We start from the raw sequence: 21,985 nt of genomic DNA, 5'->3' as shown, positions 1-21,985 counted from the left end.
TCAATTGTCAATGGACAAACATCAATGGAATATGAACAATCAATCATCAATGGACAATGGACAATAGACAATCATCAATGGACAATTGACAATCAACAATGGATAATGGGCAATCATCAATGTTCAATAGACAATCATCAATGAACAATCGACAATCATCAATGGACAATCATCAATGTGCAATCATCAATTGACAATGAACAATCATCAATGGTCAATGGACAAATCGACAATTGACAATAGGCAATCATTAATGAACAATAGAAAATCATCAATGGAATGGACAATCAACAATGGACAGTGGACAACAGTGATGACCGTAATCAGCTAATTATGATTACATGAAATTCCACGTAAATTTTCGCATTTATGCCTATATCTAATTATGAATTTTATTTCCATTGACTTTGTATAAGCATTCAAAATTATGTATGAATTTACACGTAATTTAAGTGCAATTTTGTGTCAAATTTGGCGTGAATAGCAAAGCTCCATACATGCTATTGCTACCAAAATTGCTACATATGTTAAGGAGAATAGTGGGTACAAGTCAAAAAAATATTTTTTTTTAAAAAAGACCTTGTAGTTTTTGAGAAAATCAAAAATGTTAAGAACAATTATAAAAATGCAAAGAAAAATTGTTTTTAAACTAAAAAAAAAAAAAAGACAGTTTAAAAAACATTGTTTGTATTTTGAAAATCGATTTTAAATAGCAATTTTGGTACCAATAGAATGTATAGAGGCTTTGCTACTCACTGCCAAAGTCGGCACAAAATTACATATAAATTACGCGTAAAGTCATGTGTAATTACAAAAGCTAATAATTGCAAATTAAGTTGATTATGTTTTTCCCTGAAATTTCGCATTACGAATACGATGCGTAAATGCCAATTACAATCCTTAGTTACTCATTGGCATAATTTCCGCTAATCCCTATCCTCATACCAAAAGCCTTTGAGCAACTCCAAAATGTTTTTCCCAGGGGAAAGTTACAAATTGTGCCACCTAATAACAGATATGTAAAAAAAAAATAGTTTGGTCAATGTTCGAAGGATCACTTATGTTCTTCAGCCTTTATATATATATATATATCAATCCTCTAAGCTTTAATAACTCTGCTAAGTTTTGGCTGCACTGAGGTTTTAAAATCATTCGTAATACAACTGTCTGATAGCTTTCATATTTAGAGAAAAATAAGAAAAGAAAATAAAGGATTAGAAACTGAGCTGCTGCACCCTATTAAAAGAAACCTTGATCCATCCCTAACAAAACTGTGTGTTCTATTTAGACAGACTCAGCGCTGCTGCCTATCTCCTGTATAATCTATGGAATTAAAGTAAAAATAGTACAATGGAAATAATGATAGCTACTGTGGACGGGGAAAAGCTTAGTTCAAACTGGGATGTAAGTCTTTTGATCTCAGTCCCAGTGAGCATTAAAAGGTCAATACAATAAATTCACCTGAACAGTTTGCTGTGTTGTTAAGTTGAATATGCATGGGAAAAATACAGGCTGAAGTTTGAATTGAAATTGGACATGAAGTTAAACATTGGCTGACATGAAGAGGATGAGGCGTGCCTGGCTGCATCTCTGCCTGCTGTCTATATGCACTGATTAGATTAAAGGGCCATGAAACTAAAATAACAAAATAAAGTTTTATTATGCCAGATGCCAATAGAATTCATAACTATTCATAGAACAGCTCACACACCTGTACAATAATGAGATAGATGACATTTAAAAGAAGCTTGTAGGGAGAGGAATATGGTAGATGCCGCTTCTGACTTGCCTGGCTGAACCAATATACAAATTCAAATGAGGGACGACTCCGCTGACTGCATGCTGATTGCAGGTGGGAGACTCAGAAATTAGCAAAACCAAAAGAATAGTGTGACAGCCAATCAATTGATACCAATAATGCTTCGAACCACTTCTAACCCCAATCCACCCCCACGTCCCCCCAGCCTCCTCAATTAACACAGCACACCTGAATTTAATTTAAAAAAAAAAGTTAAGAATAATTCAGTAACATTTCGAAAGTGCTTTTTTCCCCATAGGATTTGAAGTGCATAGATACAGTGGCCCATATGCAATTAACTTTTTCTCCCGACTTATCACCTACGAGTTCATTTTCATCTTCTCTTTAAAATAACTTTTCAGTATTTCACAATTGAAAAAGTACCCAAAAGTTGATAAAAATGTACTGCCAAAATTATTTTGAGTATTTTGTTGCTTGCTGGTGATTTAAAAGGCATTTTATGAGACAGTGTGAAAATATCACCAAAGAGAAAACTCAGGAGAAAAAGTGAATTGCATATGGGTCAGCATGTCAATACATAGTTGCAGGGTGGACTGGGTGTATGGGCTTGTTCATACTACGGGTGTTTTTGCCCTTTTTTTCAAGCGCAGGAGATTTTCAAAATCTCCCTAAAAATGCTTGTGCAAGGATTCCCTAGGAGAGAGAGAGTTCACAGCTGAGCAGTTAGTTTACGGGGCCTGTACCATTTTTGAGGCGATTTTGCCTCAATGGAAGGTATAGGAAAAACGCAAACCGCTAACAAAATCGCTTTGTGCAGTGATTGTGTGAGTGTTTTTAAGAATAAATACGTTGTATTTATTCTTTTCCGGGCCAAAGAGTTCACTTCCTGACTTGCGTAAGGGAGTAAATTATAAAACCGCTCTGGAGAAGTGCTTAGAAAAGCGCTTTTACCAGAAGTACAGCACGCAGTGGAGCTCCGGGAGGGGGGGAAAAAGCGCACAAAAACACAAAACGCCTGCATTTTCAAATGTAGGTGTGACTGAGGCCTAACAGAGTAAATGGTCAAGTGTTCACAAACGCCATACTAAACAGGAGGGTGTTCAGTTTGGACTTCCAGAGATGGAGATGTCCTGATTGGGTGTGACAAGGAGTTCCATAGTGTAGGAGCAGCATGACGGAAGGCTTTAAGGTGGACTCTGGGGATAAACAAGTTGTTAGATCCTTTTGATCTAAGATTGTGGGAAGTGTGATGCAGCTAGATACTTATCACAGTAGTTGGAAGCCCCAGGCAGAGGAAAGGGTGGTGGACCCCATCTAAGTTTTGCTGGGGGCCCCATAATTTGTAGTTATGTCCCTGGTGTCATGCTTGCACAGATTCAGTCAATGGGGGCTAAATGAGCTAAAATGGGAATATTCTTTTTGCATGTATTTTTGCAAAAATAATGTTAAATGGGCACTGTGGCGAAAAATTGTAAAATTTAATATATGTGCAAACATAGACAAATAAGAAGTACATTTTTTCCCAGAGTAAAATGAGCCATAAATTTCTTTTCTCCTATGTTGCTGTCACTTACAGTAGGTAGTAGAAATCTGACAGAAGCGACAGGTTTTGGACTAGTCCATCTCTTTATAGGGGATTCTCAGCATGGCTTTTATTCTTTATAAAGATATTCCCTAAAAAAAGGATTTAAACAATGATGCTGGCCAGCTTCCCTGCTCGCTACACAATTTTTTAGCAGTTGGACAGAGCAATTGCCATTCACTAAGTGCTTTTGAAAATAAATCCCTGAGAACCCCCTATGAAGAGATAGTCTAGTCCAAAACCTGTCGCTTCTGTCAGATTTCTACTACCTACTGTAAGTGACAGCAACATAGGAGAAAAGTAATTTATAGCTCATTTTACTCTGGAAAAAAATGTACTTATTTGTATATGTTTGCACATATTTAAAATTTTACAATTTCTCACCATAGTGCCCCTTTAAATTTGATTTTCAAGCAAAAATGCCATCAAAAATAAGTGTTGTGGTTTTCACGCTTTTCGTGGTACAATATCAATATTTCTCATTTTTGAAGACAATTCTCGGAATTGAAAATAGTATTTTCGATGAGAAAATTTGCAAGCGACACTGGGGGAAGATAGCTTGGGGTATATAAACACAATCCCTTCCCTTCAGTCGTAAGTTAAATATACGTTCCAAGCAATCAGAGTTTCCTTAGTGAACTTCCAGCTGCACACAGTTTCTCCACAAACCCAAGTTCGCAGTGATGATCAGTTGCATTGCGAATTAATTCTGCATGTCATCTCACTGCCCATACAATTCTATAGGCCTGTTCACAGTACTACGTTATAAGTGATCACGTTATTCTAACTCCCTGCCTGCAGGCTTTGCATTAGGCCTGGAACCCACTACAAAATGTGCGTTTTTGTTAAGCGTTTTGTAAGCGATTTCATGAGCGTTTTTGGCAGCGATTTTAAAAAGTGTATTCTGTTTGCCAGCGGTTGTGTAGCGATTTTAATTCTGATTGGTCCTTTCAATTAACTACTTAAAGACCGCCCCACGCCAATGGGCGTTGTCGCGGCGGCAGCCCCAGGACTGCCTAACTCCAACTGGCTTCAAGTCCTGGGGCTGGGATTTGCAGGACATAGCGCGCAGGCTGAGCACACATCTCCTGCTTGAGAGGCGGAGCACCGCTCGGGAGACTGTTAGACGGCGAGACCACCATCTTTACACACAGCGCTGCAATCAGCAGCAGCGCTGTACTGGGGACAGCCGTGTGACACGGCTTTCCCCTCCTGACTGTCAGCAGTGATCGGCTGTCATAGCCTAAAGCCTATAACAGCTGATCACATGGATTGGCCAGCGGGGAAAGGGAGGGAGAGGGGGGGGGGGGAATATAAACAGATAAAAAAAATTAGCAAATTTAAAAAACAAACATTTATTGAAATACAAACATTCGGGGGCAATCTGACCCCACCAACAGAGAGCTCTGTTGGTGGGGAGAAAAGGAGGGGGGAACCACTTGTGTGCTGTGTTGTGTGCTTGGCCTCAAAGCTGCAGTGGCCATTTTCTCAAAAATTTGCCTGGTCTTTAGGGGGGTTTTCCACTGTGGTCCTCAAGTGGTTAATTTTATTTTACAGTGAGCAGTAACTTCAAAACGCTAGCAAAAGCGCTCTGTATAGGTTTTGATGAGCGATTAGGCCAGCGTTTATATACTTTACATTGCAGAAACGCTAACGCTAAACGGTAAAAACGCTGCATGTCCTGCGTTTTGGTAATCGCAATCGCTCCAGTGGAATTTGGCCCATCCATTAACATTAGCTGAGCATTTAGGGAAATCGCTAGCAGTTTGAATCGCTCACTAAACGCTCACAAAATCTCTCTAGTGGGTTCCAGGCCTGAAAGTCTAGGGCCAGTCTCCACTGCAGTTCACAGTCATTACACTTGCGTTATGCAACAGACCACTGTGAATCAATCAAAACAATCCCGCTTTGCAATAAAAACAAATCGATTGTATAAGAAATTGAAAAGAAACCTTTTTCCAATCCAGAGAAAAAAAAAAAAAACTATAGATTTTGCCATTTCTGACATATAAAAATCTTGTCACATGTAGTGAAAAAAAATCAGATATAAAATATAAAAACTGAAATTGGTCTTTGATTGTTTGCTTGACATTTTCTAGGAAAAAAATGATCATAAGTGTATGGTACATTGGTTAAAATTGATCAGAATTTTTTTTTTTTAATTGTGTATGGCTACCTTAAAGGACAACTGATGTGAGAAGAATATGGAGGCTGCCATATTTATTTTCTTGTAAACAATACCAGTTGCCTGGCAGCCCTGCTGATGTATTTGGCGGCAGTAGTGTCTGAATAACACCAGAAACAAGCATGCAGCTAATCAGGTCAGATCTAACAATAATGTTAGAAACACCGGATTTGCTGCATGCTCTTTCAGGGTCTATGACTAAAAGTATTAGAGGCAGAGGATCAACAGGACTGCCAGGCAATGTGCATTGTTTAAAGGACAGCTGTAATGAGAGGGATATGGAGGCTGCCATATGTACTTCCTTTTATACAAGTTGCCAGACAGTCCTGCTGATCCTCTGCCTCTAATACTTTTAGCCATAGACCCTGAACAAGCAGGCAGTAATTCAGGTGTTTCTGATATTGTCAAATCTGGCAAGATTAGCTGCATGCTTGTTTCAGACACTACTGCAGCCAAATAGACCAGCAGGGCCAGGTAACTAATATTGTTTAAAAGGAAATAACTATGACAACATCCATTTTCTTCTCACTACAGTTGCGGGATTAATAGAGTGAAGCACTAGAGGGGAATACATAAGAGGGGGAGGTAAAGGAGTATTATGTCCAGGGCCGGCCCGCTCATGAGGCGGGGTGAAACTTTTGCCTCAGGCGGCAAATTTCCAGGGGCGGCACCCGCCCGTCCGTGGGTGCGGGGAGCCGGCCGCCGAGCTGGAGGGGTAGCTGGCAGGACGGGGGTATTGGGCCAGCGGCAGGGAGGGGGGTTGGACCCCCCCCTCCCTCGCCTGGGTCCCCTGTCCTCCGCTCCTCTCCAGCCTTAAATAGAAGCAGCCGCTATGTGTAAGAGGCACGGGCGGGGAGGACTCACCTCTTCCTCGTTCCAGCGTGCGCTCCACTGACGTCACTTCCTGCAACGCTGCAGGAAGTGACGTCAGTGGAGCGCACGCTGGGAAGAGGTGAGTGTCCTCCCCGCCCGTGCCTCTTACACATACGGCTGCTTCTAGTTAAGGCTGGAGGGGAGCGGAGGACGGGGGACCCAGGCGAGGGAGGGGGGGGTCCAACCCCCCTCCCTGCCGCTGGCCCAATACCCCCGTCCTGCCAGCTACCCCTCCAGCTCGGCGGCCCCCAGAAGGGAGGGAGAGGGAGGGAGGGGGCGGCGGCGGTGGCAATTTTTTAAAAATTTGCCTCAGGCGGCAAAAAGTCTAGGGCCGGCCCTGATTATGTCCCAATAGTCCACACAGAAAAGCTGTGCAGGACAACACTGAGTTCTGCCACTGCAACAGAAACAATGAATACAGTAAAAACGTTTTTTTCTGAATGCATCTCAAAACATAACATGGGATCCAACCATGTGTCCCTTTGGTCTCGGTTTCAGAAACCAGTCCCATTTTGGCCCTAGTGTGAACACAGACTCAGAATAACACCTGACAACATTGATGAGTTATTTAATATAATCAAATCCACTGTGGATGTACATGAGGAAGAAAAGGTACTTGCTACTGGACAGGCCTATAGATCGTCAAATCTAATATGACATTTTCATTGTATAAAAACTGATGGCATCACAAATCAGCCCATGTGCAATTTGCTTTGTCTCCTAGCATTTTCTTTTATCTTCAGTTTAAAATAAGTTTTAAGTAAACGCTTATTGAAAAAGTACTAAAAGTTTCTTGAAAAGTACTGTTAAAGTTATTCTGAGTATTTTCTTGCTTGCTGGTGGCCGTAGCTTAAAATGCATTTGATTGATAAGATGTGAAAAAAATATTACCTGGGAGAAAACTTAGGAGAAGTGAATTGCAAATGGCCCTTAAAGCAGTGGCGTAGCTAGTCATTATAGGCCTCCATAGCAAACTTTATGTGGAACCATCATATCTAGGCACTCTTGAGCAATGTTACCTGCCCCTACCCTATGGATATGAGTTAATTTACATTCTTATGTAGTACACACTGTGTATAGTTTGTGAGCACTGAGACAAAAAGTCAGAGGGGGGAGCAACACAACACAGTTAACAGTGAACACATCTAGTACCATCTGGGCCCCTGATCTCCAGGACCCCATAGCAGTTGCTATGGCTATTGCTATGCCGCTGCCTTAAAGTGTACACAAGGCAGTTTAAAATCTAAAAAAGGGACATTGAGGCATGTTCCCAGAGCCGGCCTTAGACTACGTGGGTCCTGGGTCGAGTGTCATATGTGGGGCCTAGAGGCATAAGTGAAGGCCATGTACCATACCACCACAGTCACGGGCTTGTCCACCTCTAAAGCAGTATGCCTTATTGTTTAAAAACTTGTTAAAGGCCCCTAAGCCAACCAATACAGGAACAATTACAATACATAATGTAATCAAACTGTACCTATCCCTAGCTCCCCAGCCAGCCTCTACCTATCCCTAGCTCCCCATAAAACCTAGCACCAATCCCCAGCCAGTCTGGAAGCTCCAGCCTGAGCCCCCTCTAGCTCCAGTCCATGCTTGACTGACCTAAATGCCCCTGGGACCCTCAGGCTGAGGCTCTTGCACATTACCTTAATCTGACATTTGGCAAACTTCATGTCAGTGCAGAAATTCATTACAAAAATGCAAACGGCATAGTACAGTAAAGCATGCTGAAGACGAAAACCTAAGCAATGAAAGGGGGGTTGGTGCAAAATATAAGGTGCGTAAAACAAAATAGGAAAATCTGAGTATTTGTAAATGACACACTGCTCAGAACACAAACAGACTTCTGTAGACCTTTCCTTCACCACTACCAAAATGAGCATGGTATGGCGGGCATGACATGCAGGGCCCTCTTCATGTGCGGGGCCTGGGGCGATCGCCCCACTTGCAACCCCCAAAGGCCGCCTCTGCATGTTCCCATCTGCAGGACATGCCTCTATGTACCGTGCTCACCACTCTCCGTGCCCCCTGCGCCCCACTAGCCCCCCTGGAATTCACAGAAATGCAGAATGTTGGCAAACTAATGAGGACAGGGTGTCCCACTGAAGAATAGCAGCAACGACCCTTCCCTGCCTATTAAAGCCTTCTAACTGGCTCTCCTCTGCTTGCTCCCACCTCTCCCCCGCCCCCTTAACGTCAATCAGCGCTGTACTCTCAGAGGGGAGCACAGAAGCTGCTTCTCCCGCATTGTGACCCCAAAATGAAACTACAGGATTCCAGGGCATAGGAGCGGTGGGAAGAGGGGACAATGGGTGCTTATCCGTCAAACCACACTCCCCCCTTCAGATCAGGCAACTTTTTTTTTTTTTTTTTTTTAACTTTTAGATCTGGTTTGGGTTCTCTGTAATGTATAATATTGATCCTTTACCTCGACAACAACTTCGTATTCTTACAGGAAGTACTGACTTTACAAAACCAATTACTGGTAGTGGTGCAGACATTGACTGATCTGGGATAGATCATAAACCTAGAAAAATCAGGCCTGACTCCAGCAAGGTAAAAGGCAAGTGGGATTTTCTGCACTAATGCACTGTTGGTTTGTATGATATAAAAATGTGAAATAAAAATACATTTTCAAAAGAAATTAGTATTTGCAACATATGAATGGAAAGTACCTTCTGCCATGAATTACAGGTGGCTAGCTTCCTCCTGCTGGCAGTCTGGCTTCCCATCTTCCCTCTCCATTCCCATCCGGATCTGCAGTTTGTGCAACCACTAACATTTCTCTAATACTTGGAAAAACAAATATCCTTTATTCCTGGGAAGGAAAATAGATGATGTTGAAAAAAAAAGAAACTATATTTCTAAGAATTCTTCTGCAAAAACCGTTATAGACACCATGTCCATGCATGGACCTGCAACTGGTGGGACTTCTAGCATGAGATGGAAATGATCAGATGCTAGATTCTGCAGTATAGGAACCTAGGCTAGGAAGGAAATTAGATACGGAAGCCAAGTGGTGACAATTAACCACTTCCCGACCACCTAACGCACAGAGGCGGCCGGGAAGCGGACCCCACAAGGACCAGCTCACCCACAGAGGCGGCGGTCCTTTTAGGGGCATGGGCGGAGAGATCGCGTCATTCGTGACGCGATCCTCCGCCGGCGCCTGACTCCGCTCACCCACCGCAACATCCTGCCGGCCATAAGGAAGCGCCGGCGGGATGTTAACCCCACGATCGCCGCATACAAAGTGTATAATACACTTTGTAATGTTTACAAAGTGTATTATACAGGCTGCCTCCTGCCCTGGTGGTCCCAGTGTCCGAGGGACCACCAGGGCAGGCTGCAGCCACCCTAGTCTGCACCCAAGCACACTGATCTCCTCCCCCTGCCCCAGATCGCCCACAGCACCCCTCAGACCCCCCCCCCTGCCCACCCCCCAGACCCCTGTTTACACCCAATCACCCCCCTAATCACCCATCAATCACTCCCTGTCACTATCTGTCAACGCTATTTTTTTTTAACCCTAAACTGCCCCCTGGGGACTCCTGATCACCCCCCCCCCCCCTGTGTACTGTATACCTCTATCCCCCTGACCACCTGTCAATCACCCATCAATCACCCCCTGTCACTGCAACCCATCAATCAGCCCCTAACCTGCCCCTTGCGGGCAATCTGATCACCCACCCACACCAATAGATCGCCCGCAGATCCGACGTCAGATCACCTCCCAAGTGCAGTGTTTACATCTGTTCTCTACCCTAAACACCCACTAATTACCCATCAATCACCCATCAATCACCCCCTATCACTACCTGTCACTGTTACCCATCAGATCAGACCCTTGCGGGCACCCAATCACCCGCCTACACGCTCAGATTGCCCTCAGACCCCCCCTTATCAATTCGCCAGTGCATTAGTTACATCTATTCTTCCCTGTAATAACCCACTGATCACCTGTCAATCACCTGTCAATCACCCATCAATCACCCCCTGTCACTGCCACCCATCAATGACCCCCTGGCACTGTCACCCATCAATCACCCCCTGGCACTGCCACCCATCAATCAGCCCCTAACCTGCCCCTTGCGGGCAATCTGATCACCCACACCAATAGATCGCCCGCAGATTTGACATCAGATCACCTCCCAAGTGCATGGTTTACATCTGTTCTCTCCTCCAAACACCCACTAATTACCCATCAATCACCCCCTGTCACTGCTATCCATCAGATTAGACCCCTATCTGCCCCTAGGGCACTCAATCACCCGCCCACACCCTCAGAACGCCCTCAGACCCCAGCCCTGATCACCTCGCCAGTGCATTGCTTGCATCTATTCCCCCCTCTAATCACACCTTGAGACACCCATCAATCACCCCCTGTCACCCCTTAGCACACCTACCCATCAGATCAGGCCCTAATTTGCCCCGTGTGGGCTCCTGATCACTCGGCCAAACCCTCAGATCCCCCTCAGACCCCCTTCCGATCACCTCACCAGTGCATTGATTGCATCTATTTTCCCCTCTAACCACCCCCTGAGACACCCATCAATCACCTCCTGTCACCCCCCCTAGCACTCCTATCCATCAGATCAGGCCCAATACAACCTGTCATCTAAAAGGCCACCCTGCTTATGACCGGTTCCACAAAATTCGCCCCCTCATACACCACCTGTCATCAAAATTTGCAGATGCTTATACCCCTGAACAGTCATTGAGACATTTGGTTTCCAGACTACTCACGGTTTTGGGCCCGTATAATGCCAGGGCGGTATAGGAACCCCACAAGTGACCCCATTTTAGAAAAAAGACATCCCAATGTATTCTGTTAGGTGTATGACGAGTTCATAGAAGAAGATCTTATTTTTTGTCAAAAGTTTTTAAATTGATTTTTATTGTTTTTTTTTTTCACAAAGTGTCATTTTTCACTAACTTGTGACAAAAAATAAAATCTTCTATGAACTCGCCATGCACCTAATGGAATACCTTGGGGTGTCTTCTTTCTAAAATGGGGTCACTTGTGGGGTTCCTATACTGCTCTGGAATTTTAGGGGCCCTAAACCGTGAGGAGTAGTCTAGAAAACAAATGCCTCAAAATGACCTGTGAATAGGACGTTGGGCCCCTTAGCGCACCTAGGCTGCAAAAAAAGTGTCACACATGTGGTATCGCCGTACTCAGGAGAAGTAGTATAATGTGTTTTGGGGTGTATTTTTACACATACCCATGCTGGGTGGGAGAAATCTCTCTGTAAATGGACAATTGTGTGTAAAAAAAAAAAAAAAAAAACAATTTTTTATTTACAGAGATATTTCTCCAACCCAGCATCGGTATGTGTAACAATACACCCCAAAACACATTATACTACTTCTCCTGAGTACAGCGGTACCACATGTGTGGCACTTTTCTACACGCTAAGTACGCTAAGGGGCCCAAAGTTCAATGAGTACCTTTAGGATTTCACAGGTCATTTTGCGACATTTGGTTTCAAGACTACTCCTCACGGTTTAGGGCCCCTAAAATGCCAGGGCAGTATAGGAACCCCACAAATGACCCCATTCTAGAAAGAAGACACCCAAAGGTATTCCGTTAGGAGTATGGTGAGTTCATAGAAGATTTTATTTTTTGTCACAAGTTAGCGGAAAATGACACTTTGTGAAAAAAAAACCAATTAAAATCAATTTCCGCTAACTTGTGACAAAAAAAAAAAATACTTCTATGAACTCACCATACTCCTAACGGAATACCTTGGGGTGTCTTCTTTCTAAAATGGGGTCATTAATGGGGTTCCTATACTGTCCTGGTATTTTAGGGGCCCTAAACCGTGAGGAGTAGTCATGAAACGAAATTTCTCAAAGTGACCTGTGAAATCCTAAAGGTACTCATTGGACTTTGGGCCCCTTAGCGCAGTTAGGGTGCAAAAAAGTGCCACACATGTGGTATCGCCGTACTCAGGAGAAGTAGTATAATGTGTTTTGGGGTGTATTTTTACACATACCCATGCTGAGTGGGAGAAAGATCTCTGTAAATGGACAATTGTGTGTAAAAAAAAAAAAAAATCAAACAATTGTCATTAACAGAGATATTTCTCCCACCCAGCATCGGTATGTGTAAAAATACACCCCAAACCCCTTTATACTACTTCTACTGAGTACGGCAATACCACGTGTGGCACTGTTTTGCAGCCTAGGTGCGCTAAGGGGCCCAAAGTCCAATGAGCACCTTTAGGCTTTACAGGGGTGCTTACAAATTAGCACCCTCAAAAAGCGAGGACAGTAAACACACCCCACAAATGACCCCATTTTGGAAAGTAGACACTTCAAGGTATTCAGAGAGGGGCATGGTGAGTCCGTGGCAGATTTCATTTTTTTTTGTCGCAAGTTAGAAGAAATGGAAACTTTTTTTTTTTGTCACAAAGTGTCATTTTTCGCTTACTTGTGACAAAAAATAATATCTTCTATGAACTCACTATGCCTCTCAGTGAATACTTTGGGATGTCTTCTTTCCAAAATGAGGTCATTTGGGGGGTATTTATACTATCCTGGAATTCTAGCCCCTCATGAAACATGACAGGGGGTCAGAAAAGTCATATATGCTTGAAAATGGGAAAATTCACTTTTTGCACCATAGTTTGTAAACGCTATAACTTTTACCCAAACCAAAAATATACACTGAATGGGTTTTTTTTAATCAAAAACATGTTTGTCCACATTTTTCGCACTGCATGTATACAGAAATTTCACTTCATTTGAAAAATGTCAGCACAGAAAGTTAAAAAAATCATTTTTTTGCCAAAATTCATGTCTTTTTTGATGAATATAATAAAAAGTAAAAGTCGCAGCAGCAATCAAATAGCACCAAAAGAAAGCTGTATTAGTGACAAGAAAAGGAGCCAAAATTCATTTAGGTGGTAGGTTGTATGAGTGAGCAATAAACCGTGAAAGCTGCAGTGGTCTGAATGGAAAAAAAGTGCCTGGTCCTTAAAGGGAACCTTAACTGGCGTGAAAAAAATAATTCACTTACCTGGGGGCTTTCCCAAGCCTCCTGCAGCCGTCCTGTGCCCGCGCCGGTCCTTCGGTGCCCTCCGGTCTCCCTTCGCCGCTAAGTTTCGTTTTCAGACGACTGCCAGTCGTCCTCGGGCAAAGCGTCATCTTCTTCCGGATTCCCCGTCGTAAAGAGCCGTAAAGCGCGTCCGCATGACGCGTTTGGCATGACGCGGGTAATTTTTTCAGTGGAATGCATGCGAATCGCCGCTAATGTATTTAATAGTAAAAACGCATGCGTTTGTTCCATGCGTTTTTACCCGCGATTTCGTGTGCGATTTCGCACCTTTTTCAATTTTATTTTGCCCTGGCAGTGTCATGGTTAATTTCGCATGGCACCCTGCCATGCGAAATCGCACGCGAAATCGCGGGTAAAAACGCATGCGGAAACGCATCCGCATGCGTTTTTACAAGCGTCGGAATGCTGGCAAAATCGCGTCGCAACAGTGGAAACAAGCCCTCAGCCACAGACCATGAACAAGCATATGCAGATCAGGGCCCATATGCAATTAACTTTTTCAGCTTTCACCTCCTCTTTAAACATTTTACAATGGCAAAAGTACCCAAAAGTTGGTGAAAAATGATATTACATTTATTCGGATTGTTTTCTTGCTTGCTGCCTGGTGACTTAAAAGGCATTTTATGACAAGTTGCGAAAATATCACCAGGGAGAAAACTCAGGAGAAAACGTTAATTGCATATGGTCCCAGGTGTTTCTGACAACATTGTCAGAGCTGACGAGATTAGCTGTATGTTTGTTTCATGTGTGTGATTCCGACACTACTGCAGCCAAATAGATCAGCAGGGCTGCCAGGTATTGTTGAGGCTGGGTGCACGCTTGTCAGTGCGTGAAAGGTTGCATTTTCTGCCTTGTGCGCTATTAATGCTTTTGAAGAGCGTTTGCGTTTTGCATGCGTTTTTATGCGTTTGTGGTTTGCATATACAAAACGCATATGCATTTTGCATGCGTTTTTCTATTACTAATAACTAGGAAGACAACAGGAAGCGGAAATACATCAGAAAACAGTTTTTCCTTTAAAAATGCATATAAAAATGCATGGAAAACGCATACAAAACTCATTATACTGCGTCCCCATTGACTTTAATTATGTGCATTTTTGAAAAATATGCAAAAAAAAACCAGCGTTTTTAAAAAAAGCATATTACAAAACGCATACCATGCTTTTTTGTTATGCGGCCCATTGAGTAACAAGTTTAAAGTGATACTCCGCTCTCAACCTCCATTAACCTCCTTAGCGGTAACCCCGTGTGTGACACGGGGTAAGCCGCCGGAGGGTGCCGCTCAGGCCCTGCTGGGCCGATTTACTTAATTTTTTTTTTGCTGGACGCAGCTAGCACTTTGCTAGCTGCGTCAGCACCCCGATCGCCGCCGCCGCGCGCCCGATCGCCGCTATCCGGTGCGGCGCGCGCCCCCCCCCCCCAGACCCCGAGCGCTGCCTGGCCAATCAGTGCCAGGCAGCGCCGAGGGGTGGATCGGGTCTCCCAATGACGTCCCGACGTCGCTGACGTCGGTGACGTCATTCCGCCCCGTCGCCATGGCGACAGGGGAAGCCCTCCAGGAAATCCCGTTCTTTGAACGGGATTTCCTGATCGCCTATCGCCGGAGGCGATCGGCGGGGCTGGGGGGATGCCGCTGAGCAGCGGCTATCATGTAGCGAGCCCTCGGCTCGCTACATGATTTTAAAAAAAAATAATTAAAAAAAAACTGCTGCGCTGCCCCCTGGCGGTATTTTTCATACCGCCAAGGGGGTTAACCGACAGTGCAGGAGTAACATTATACGCATAAACGTTGCGTTTTACGCAACGCTAGCGTTTCTGCCTAGTGACTTCCCAGCTTCAAAAGGAAATAAGTATGGCAGCCTCCATATAACTCTCACTTCGGGTTCACTTTAAAGGACAACTGACATGAAAGGGATATGGAGGCTGCCATATTTATTTCATTTTAAACTATTCAAATTGCCTGGCTGTCATGCTGATCCCCTGCCCCATTAGCTATAAATACACATCCGATAATGACCATTTCAGCCGATGATCGTTATGTGTGTACAGCAGCCAGCAATTGATCTTGCTCGAGCATCAGGGGTTGTTAAGGATCCAATTTGTCAGATATTTAACAACCCCTGATGCCCAAGCATTACCAATCGCAATGCTATTTTCACTCCCCGGCGACCGATTGAAGCCGCTCCATCATCTACTGATCGTTGTTTCTCCGCCCCCCTCCATAGCAACGGAACACATAATTAGCCTCAAGGCTAGGGTCGTGTCTGCACAATATCGTTTCCCCCGATCCCAGATGAGCAACAATTCTCGCATGTGCAATGTTAAGGTACGTACACACGCACTACAAGAGGGAACGACGGGTCCGCCGGACCCTCCCGCTGGGCGGTCTTTTAGACGACAGTAGCGCGTGTGTACGCGCTGTCGGCGGACTGATAAGGCTGTTTCTGAACGATCCGCTCAGCGCCCAGTGCACTGGGCCAAATCTCTGAAATCTGCTAGCGTTTTGTGGATCTGCTAGCGGTTTTGGTGTGCTGCACTGGGCCTTTCTGACAACAGTCTGACGAGATTAGCTGCATGCTTGTTTCAGATGTGTGCTTCAGACACTGCTGATGCCAGAATGATTAGCAGGGCTACTGGGCAGCTGGTATTGTTTAAAAGTAAATATGGTAGCTTCTTTAGGTTCCTTTCAAACCAAGTCAGTTGCATGGCGATAACATTGCAACACAACTAAGCCAAAAAGATACCGCGTATTACAGCCTTGTGTGTGCTGAGGGGAGGAGGGGGGTTGTGCATGGAGAGACCAATCACTAGACACAGCTAGTGCTGGGATAGTGGAATACATGGTGTATTGATGATGGTGTTCCGATACCTGGGTAATGCACCATCTCTAGTTTGAGTGATTGCAGGTGCAAAGGACTGAGGTCGGGAACACGCTAGTGCGTGAAAGGTTGCGTTTTTCTGCACATGCGTTTGTGTTTTTTGTCATAATGAAGCGTGTTTTGAGTGCATTTGCGTTCCGCACATGCGTTTTGCTTATGTTTTACTGCGTTTGCATTACACACATGATTTGCAAGTGTGGTTTTGTTGCGACTTTGTGCATTTTGATATGCGTTTTATGCAAATTTTGGGGAATGTGGTCAGTATAAGCACACATTTTCGATGTCTTCTCTGGCTCATCACTAGGAAAACAGGAAGCGGAAATACATCAAACTTATACAAAACCTCTGCATCACCATAGACATCCATTATGTGCGTTTTAGATGCGTTTTGGAAAAATTTGCAGCAAGTTCTGCGTTTCAAAAATGCACATTGCAGAATGCAAACAAAGGCCCAATGACTTACATTATGTGCGTTAACGCTAGCGTTTTACGCAATGCTAGCGTTTCTGCCTAGTGTGCTCCTACTCTGAGCTGGAAAACAATCAAGATCAGGGCCAACCACTTCTTTTGCTTCGCAGTGGATGCCTTTACATATTAAACGGTACTTTTCCGTTAGCCGGGCGCATCCACTAGGTGGCGATAAAACTCCACCAGAATTACATCTTTCCCTACTATCCATGGCGGCCTGGAGGGGGAATAGTAATTAACGCCACCTAGTGGATGCTCCCGGCTAATGGAAAAGTACCTATTACACTTTACTAACACTATACTGCTGTGTGCCCAAAAGAACATGGTAAAACTGTGTTAATTATTGCAAATCCATAGAAAGTATTGTTGCAGTGAAGTATTGGTGGGTAGGCACAGCAGATTTTTACATTTGAAAACTTCCTGACAAACCTATGCAGCAGATTGATTCCTCAGTTTGCAAAGATTTTTATCTCAAATGTATGTGCAGCTAAGGCTAGGATCACATTGGGAGTTACATTGCGTGACAGAAGGAACGCAATGGAATGGAATGGAAAAGCAGCACCGCATGTTAACCACGCATAGTGTCACATACAATGAAGCATACAGTTAATGAAGAGTATGCTTCACTTTTAACACGTTTTACGGTAATGCAATACACGCAGTGTACCTTTTATAACGCAACGCACCCGCCACACTGCAAATGTGGCACATGCCACATGTAGTGCATTGCAGTGCAGCAAGCCGCACTACAGAACTGCCATTACGTAGCCTGAGGCAGGGGTCACACTTGTCAGTTTCCTGCATGCATTTTCTGCACAACATGCGCATCTGTATGCAGGAAAACATGCAGTTTTTTTAACAGCAACTAATGTAATTGACAGAAAAAAAACACAAGCAATGTGCAGAATTATGCTGCAGGATGTCAAGGGGTTTTTTTGCACATGAAAAAAAAGGTACTTATCCGTTAGCCGGGCGCATCCGGCAGGTGGCGCTAATTACTATTTCCCCTCCAGGCCGCTATGGATAGTAGGGAAAGATGTAACTCTGGTGGAGTTTTGTCGCCACCTGCCGGATGCGCCCGGCTAACGGATAAGTACCGAAAAACGCATTCTAATGTCATCCAGCCTATTGATTAACATGAAACCTCAGTTTAAATGTGTTTTTCTGTGCAGAAAACATGCATGAAAACAGACAAGTGTGACCTCTGCCCAGTAGGGATGGTCGGAAAATTCTAGCAGAATGACGAATCGGCACTCAGAAATCCTTCAGAATACCACATTAACGGAAGTTAGAAATATCAGGCCAATCACAGAGCTCGAAAGCATTGGACCAATCAGAGAGTGCAGAATTTTTCTGAGGAAATCAGATTACTGCAGTAATTTTAGACCAACTATAAGGCTGCATTTCCACTTGTGCGGTGCGAATCGCCGCGGTAAAAATTCGCATACGGATGCGAATTTCGCATGCGGGTGTATGCGAATTTTCATGCGAAGTCGCATGCGAAGTCGCATGGATGATAATGTATGCGAATTTAACCATGGCAGTGCTGGTGTGCTTTTTCCATTGTTTCTATGCGAATTCGCACGAAAATTCGCATACCCAAACCACATGCGAATTTCCTATTAAATGCATTGTATGCGATTCGTATAGCGGTATGCGGTATGCGAATTCTGATGGCTCTGCCATCCGAATTTTTTCTGCACAGAAAAACGCACAGGAATCCTGACAAGTGGAAACAGTCCCATTCACTTGTATTGCTATGCGAATTTGCATGCGAAAACGCATGCGAATTCGCGATAGTGGAAATGGGCCCTAAGACTCAGCTACTACCGAGTTTTTCCGAGTCTTGTGATTGGTTTAAAATTTCTGTGGTTTATCCATTTCTGCTGTAAAATTGTGCATTTTCTGATTGGTCCAATACTACTGAGTATTTCTGAGTCAGACGGTATTATGGATTCCATAAACAACCTTTTTTGAATTACCTAACTTTATTAACAAAATATCAAAAATTCAACACATTGGGCTCTATTCTCAAAGACCACATTTTTCCACAAAATTTTACCGCTATATTTCCGCCAGCGGTAAACTCCGCATTTTTTCAGCATTCTCTAACATTTTCCGCATGTTTGCCGCATGCGGAAAAAAAGATGCGGAAACAGCCATTATTCATGCGGGAATCATGCGGTAAAAAGGTCGCATGAAAAAGTGTTTTAAAAAAAAAAGTGGGGGCTCGTTTCCACTATCGCGAATCTGCATGCGTCCAACGCATGCAGATTCGCACATGTAATGCAAGTGGGTGGGCCTGTTTCCACTGTAGCGTTGTTGAGGTGCGTTTTTTTTCAGTGGTGAAAAAACGCACAAAAGAGCCACAGAATTCGCCTGCGAGTGGAATGCATGCGAATCGCCGCTAATGTACTTAATAGGGAATTCGTCTGCGGCTATGGTATGCGAATTTTCATGCGAATTTTCATGCAAATTCGCATAGGTACCAATGTAACTTCAAACAGGCAGTGACATGGTTAAATTCGCATGTACCCTCACGCACGCAAAAAACGTGAAAAAAATTCACATCCGCATGCTATTTCATCAGCGGTGGAATCCAGGCGATTCTGCACCGCAATAGTGGAAACGAGCACTAAAAGTCCAGCAAGCACAGCCCTTAAGCCTCCAGACTTCATTAAAGTCAATGGGATGCGGAATATATCACCTACTACTTGTAGGTGATAAAAAAATTGGTAATTAACGACAAAATGATGCACCTGAACATTTTTGAGAATTGATCTTTTATTGCGGAAAATAGACTTTTGCGGAAATTTTTCCGCATGAATCCCACACTTTTACCACACTTTTTCCGCATGCGGAAAAAACATGCGGAACATTTTGAGAATTTCAATGTGGCGGTGTTTCAGTCGGTAACTTCCCGCATGCACTTTACCGCATGCGGGAAGTCTTTGAGAATAGAGCCCTTTCTGAGGAAATCGGCAATCTGCTGGAATGTTGCAGTATGGGTAATAAGCATCTGCTGAAATTAGGATTTCGTTAGAAATCAGAATTTCCGACCATCCATACTGCATAGCATTCAGAAGCTTCTTTGTAGCTGGAAACCACGCCCACTTACTGACACATCATTAGACTCACCTGTAGTGTACACAGCCTGCTCCCCACCTGCAGTGAAGGCCCCTCTGAGATCAGAGAGAGACATGTGGAAAGGATTGCACTGTGTGGAGACTCTTCTGAGACCAGAGAGAGGGCATGTGGAAAGGATTGCACTGTGTGGAGGCCCCTCTGAGACCAGAGAGAGGGCATGTGGAAATGACTGCACTGAGTGGAGGCAACTAGAAACTGGTGTTCAGTCAGAATGTGCTACTGCTTGCAGCTGAGGTGTGGGGCGGAGTCATTGCATTATAGCAACTACAAGTCAGCAAGAGAGAGAAGAAAGGTAAGAAACCAGCATGTTTCTTACAGGCAGTGTCCATAGGAGTGAACATGAGAAAATCTAGACATGTAGCAGTTGCCATTACTGTGCAAAGTCACCTTTTTACACATGAAGAAATTGAAGTCACTTTTGTGCAACAAAGTATAATAAGCGCTATTCACAAAACTTCTCATAAATGACTTATCACCTAATTGATAAAAAATAACCTTTTAGCACATTTACAAGCAAAATAATCACTCAAAGTAAGGCTGCCCATACACTGCACACAGATTTTGAATCGATTTCAGCATGAAATTGATTCACAACCTGTGGAACTGCCGCTTGCCTTACGCCCCCGTGTGCTCCCCTGGCCTGCAGCAATACATTACCTGCCCGCCGCTGCGATTCCCCTGGTCCCCGCAGTCTCTAATTTCTTCCAGCGTACTCTTCCATCTCCGCTTCACTTCCTGTTCTGTCCTGTGACAAGCAGCAAGTTCAAACAGTAGAGCTTACAGTTTAAACTTCAGTTTCTCACAGCACAGGAAGTGAAGAGAAGACGGAGAAGACGCCGTGAGTGAAGAAGTGAGAGACAGTGGGGACCCGCTTCAGACAGGTGATGTATTGCTGCGTCGGTCGTCGCCGTATCGAACATTGCTAACTACGTGCTCCTGACCTGTTGGTGATCAAGTTAGGGCTCGTTTCCACTATCGCGAATCTGCATGCGTCCAACGCATGCAGATTCGCACATGTAATGCAATTGGATGGGCCTGTTTCCACTGTAGCGTTGTTGAGGTGCGTTTTTTTCAGCGGTAAAAAAACGCACAAAAGAGCCAACGAATTCGCCTGCGAGTGGAATGCATGCGAATCGCCGCTAATGTATTTAATAGTAAAAACGCATGCGTTTGTTACATGCGTTTTTACCCGCGATTTCGCGTGCGATTTCGCACCTTTTTCACTTTTATTTTGCCCTGGCAGTGTCATGGTTAATTTCGCATGGCACCCTGCCATGCGAAATCGCGGGTAAAAACGCATGCGGAAACGCATCCGCATGCGTTTTTACAAAAGTCGGAATGCCGGCGAAATCGCGTCGCAACAGTGGAAACAAGCCCTTACATGTTTTCTGCCTGAACAGATCGACTGAATTAATCGATTTCCACCCAAAATCAACCGATTCAGGTAGAGATCGATCAGTCAACATGTGCGTTAACGATTTCACAGCAGATTTGATCACAGTGATCGAATCTGATGTATTTGGACGGGAAATCGTTGTAGTGTATGGGTACCTTAAGTTGTCCCTGATTATCTTCATTTCAGTGTTACTTTTCTTACCTTTTAATTATATTATATTTTTGCTCTTTGGGAGCTTAAAAATGTAACCTAGATAAGGTGAAAACAGGTAAAATTTGTGAATCATGCCCATTGTGTGGTATAGTGACCCTGCTGCCATTTGTTTGGTACATAATGAGCAATTTATTATTTTTTTTAATCTACATGTTATTCAAAACCACATTCATTCTCCCAGTTACAGGCAACTCGGGATCAGCAGAGCTGCTTTTGGGGGAAGGTCATTTTGCAGATTTTTTGCCAACTTTTCCATTTAACAGAATGAGATTCACATTCCGATAGCCACAAAATGCTACATGCAGCATGTTTATGATTTATGCAAATTACAAACACTTCAGTGTGCAGTGAAAATGATCTCATAGGGATATATTTGTCACGGTGCTTTGCTGATCGCTGGTGGTCAGCTAAGTGCTAA

The 21,985-nt window shown here is 43.9% G+C and overlaps 1 long non-coding RNA gene across 1 annotated transcript in view; it reads right to left on the bottom strand.

The window, feature by feature from the left end:
- The window catches only part of LOC137524526 (uncharacterized), a 63,799-nt gene extending 43,677 nt beyond the window's left edge, over window positions 1-20,122 (bottom strand). The window contains exon 1 of the long non-coding RNA XR_011022722.1: window positions 19,950-20,122. This is a non-coding gene — a long non-coding RNA (uncharacterized lncRNA). The remainder of the gene's footprint in view (window positions 1-19,949) is intronic.
- Window positions 20,123-21,985: the final 1,863 nt, after the last annotated feature.

This window comes from Hyperolius riggenbachi, chromosome 7, assembly GCF_040937935.1.
Source record: "Hyperolius riggenbachi isolate aHypRig1 chromosome 7, aHypRig1.pri, whole genome shotgun sequence".
Taxonomy (NCBI): domain Eukaryota; kingdom Metazoa; phylum Chordata; class Amphibia; order Anura; family Hyperoliidae; genus Hyperolius; species Hyperolius riggenbachi.
The sequence above is the reverse complement of the archived record's forward strand: the minus strand, read 5'-3'. Positions and strand labels throughout refer to the sequence as shown.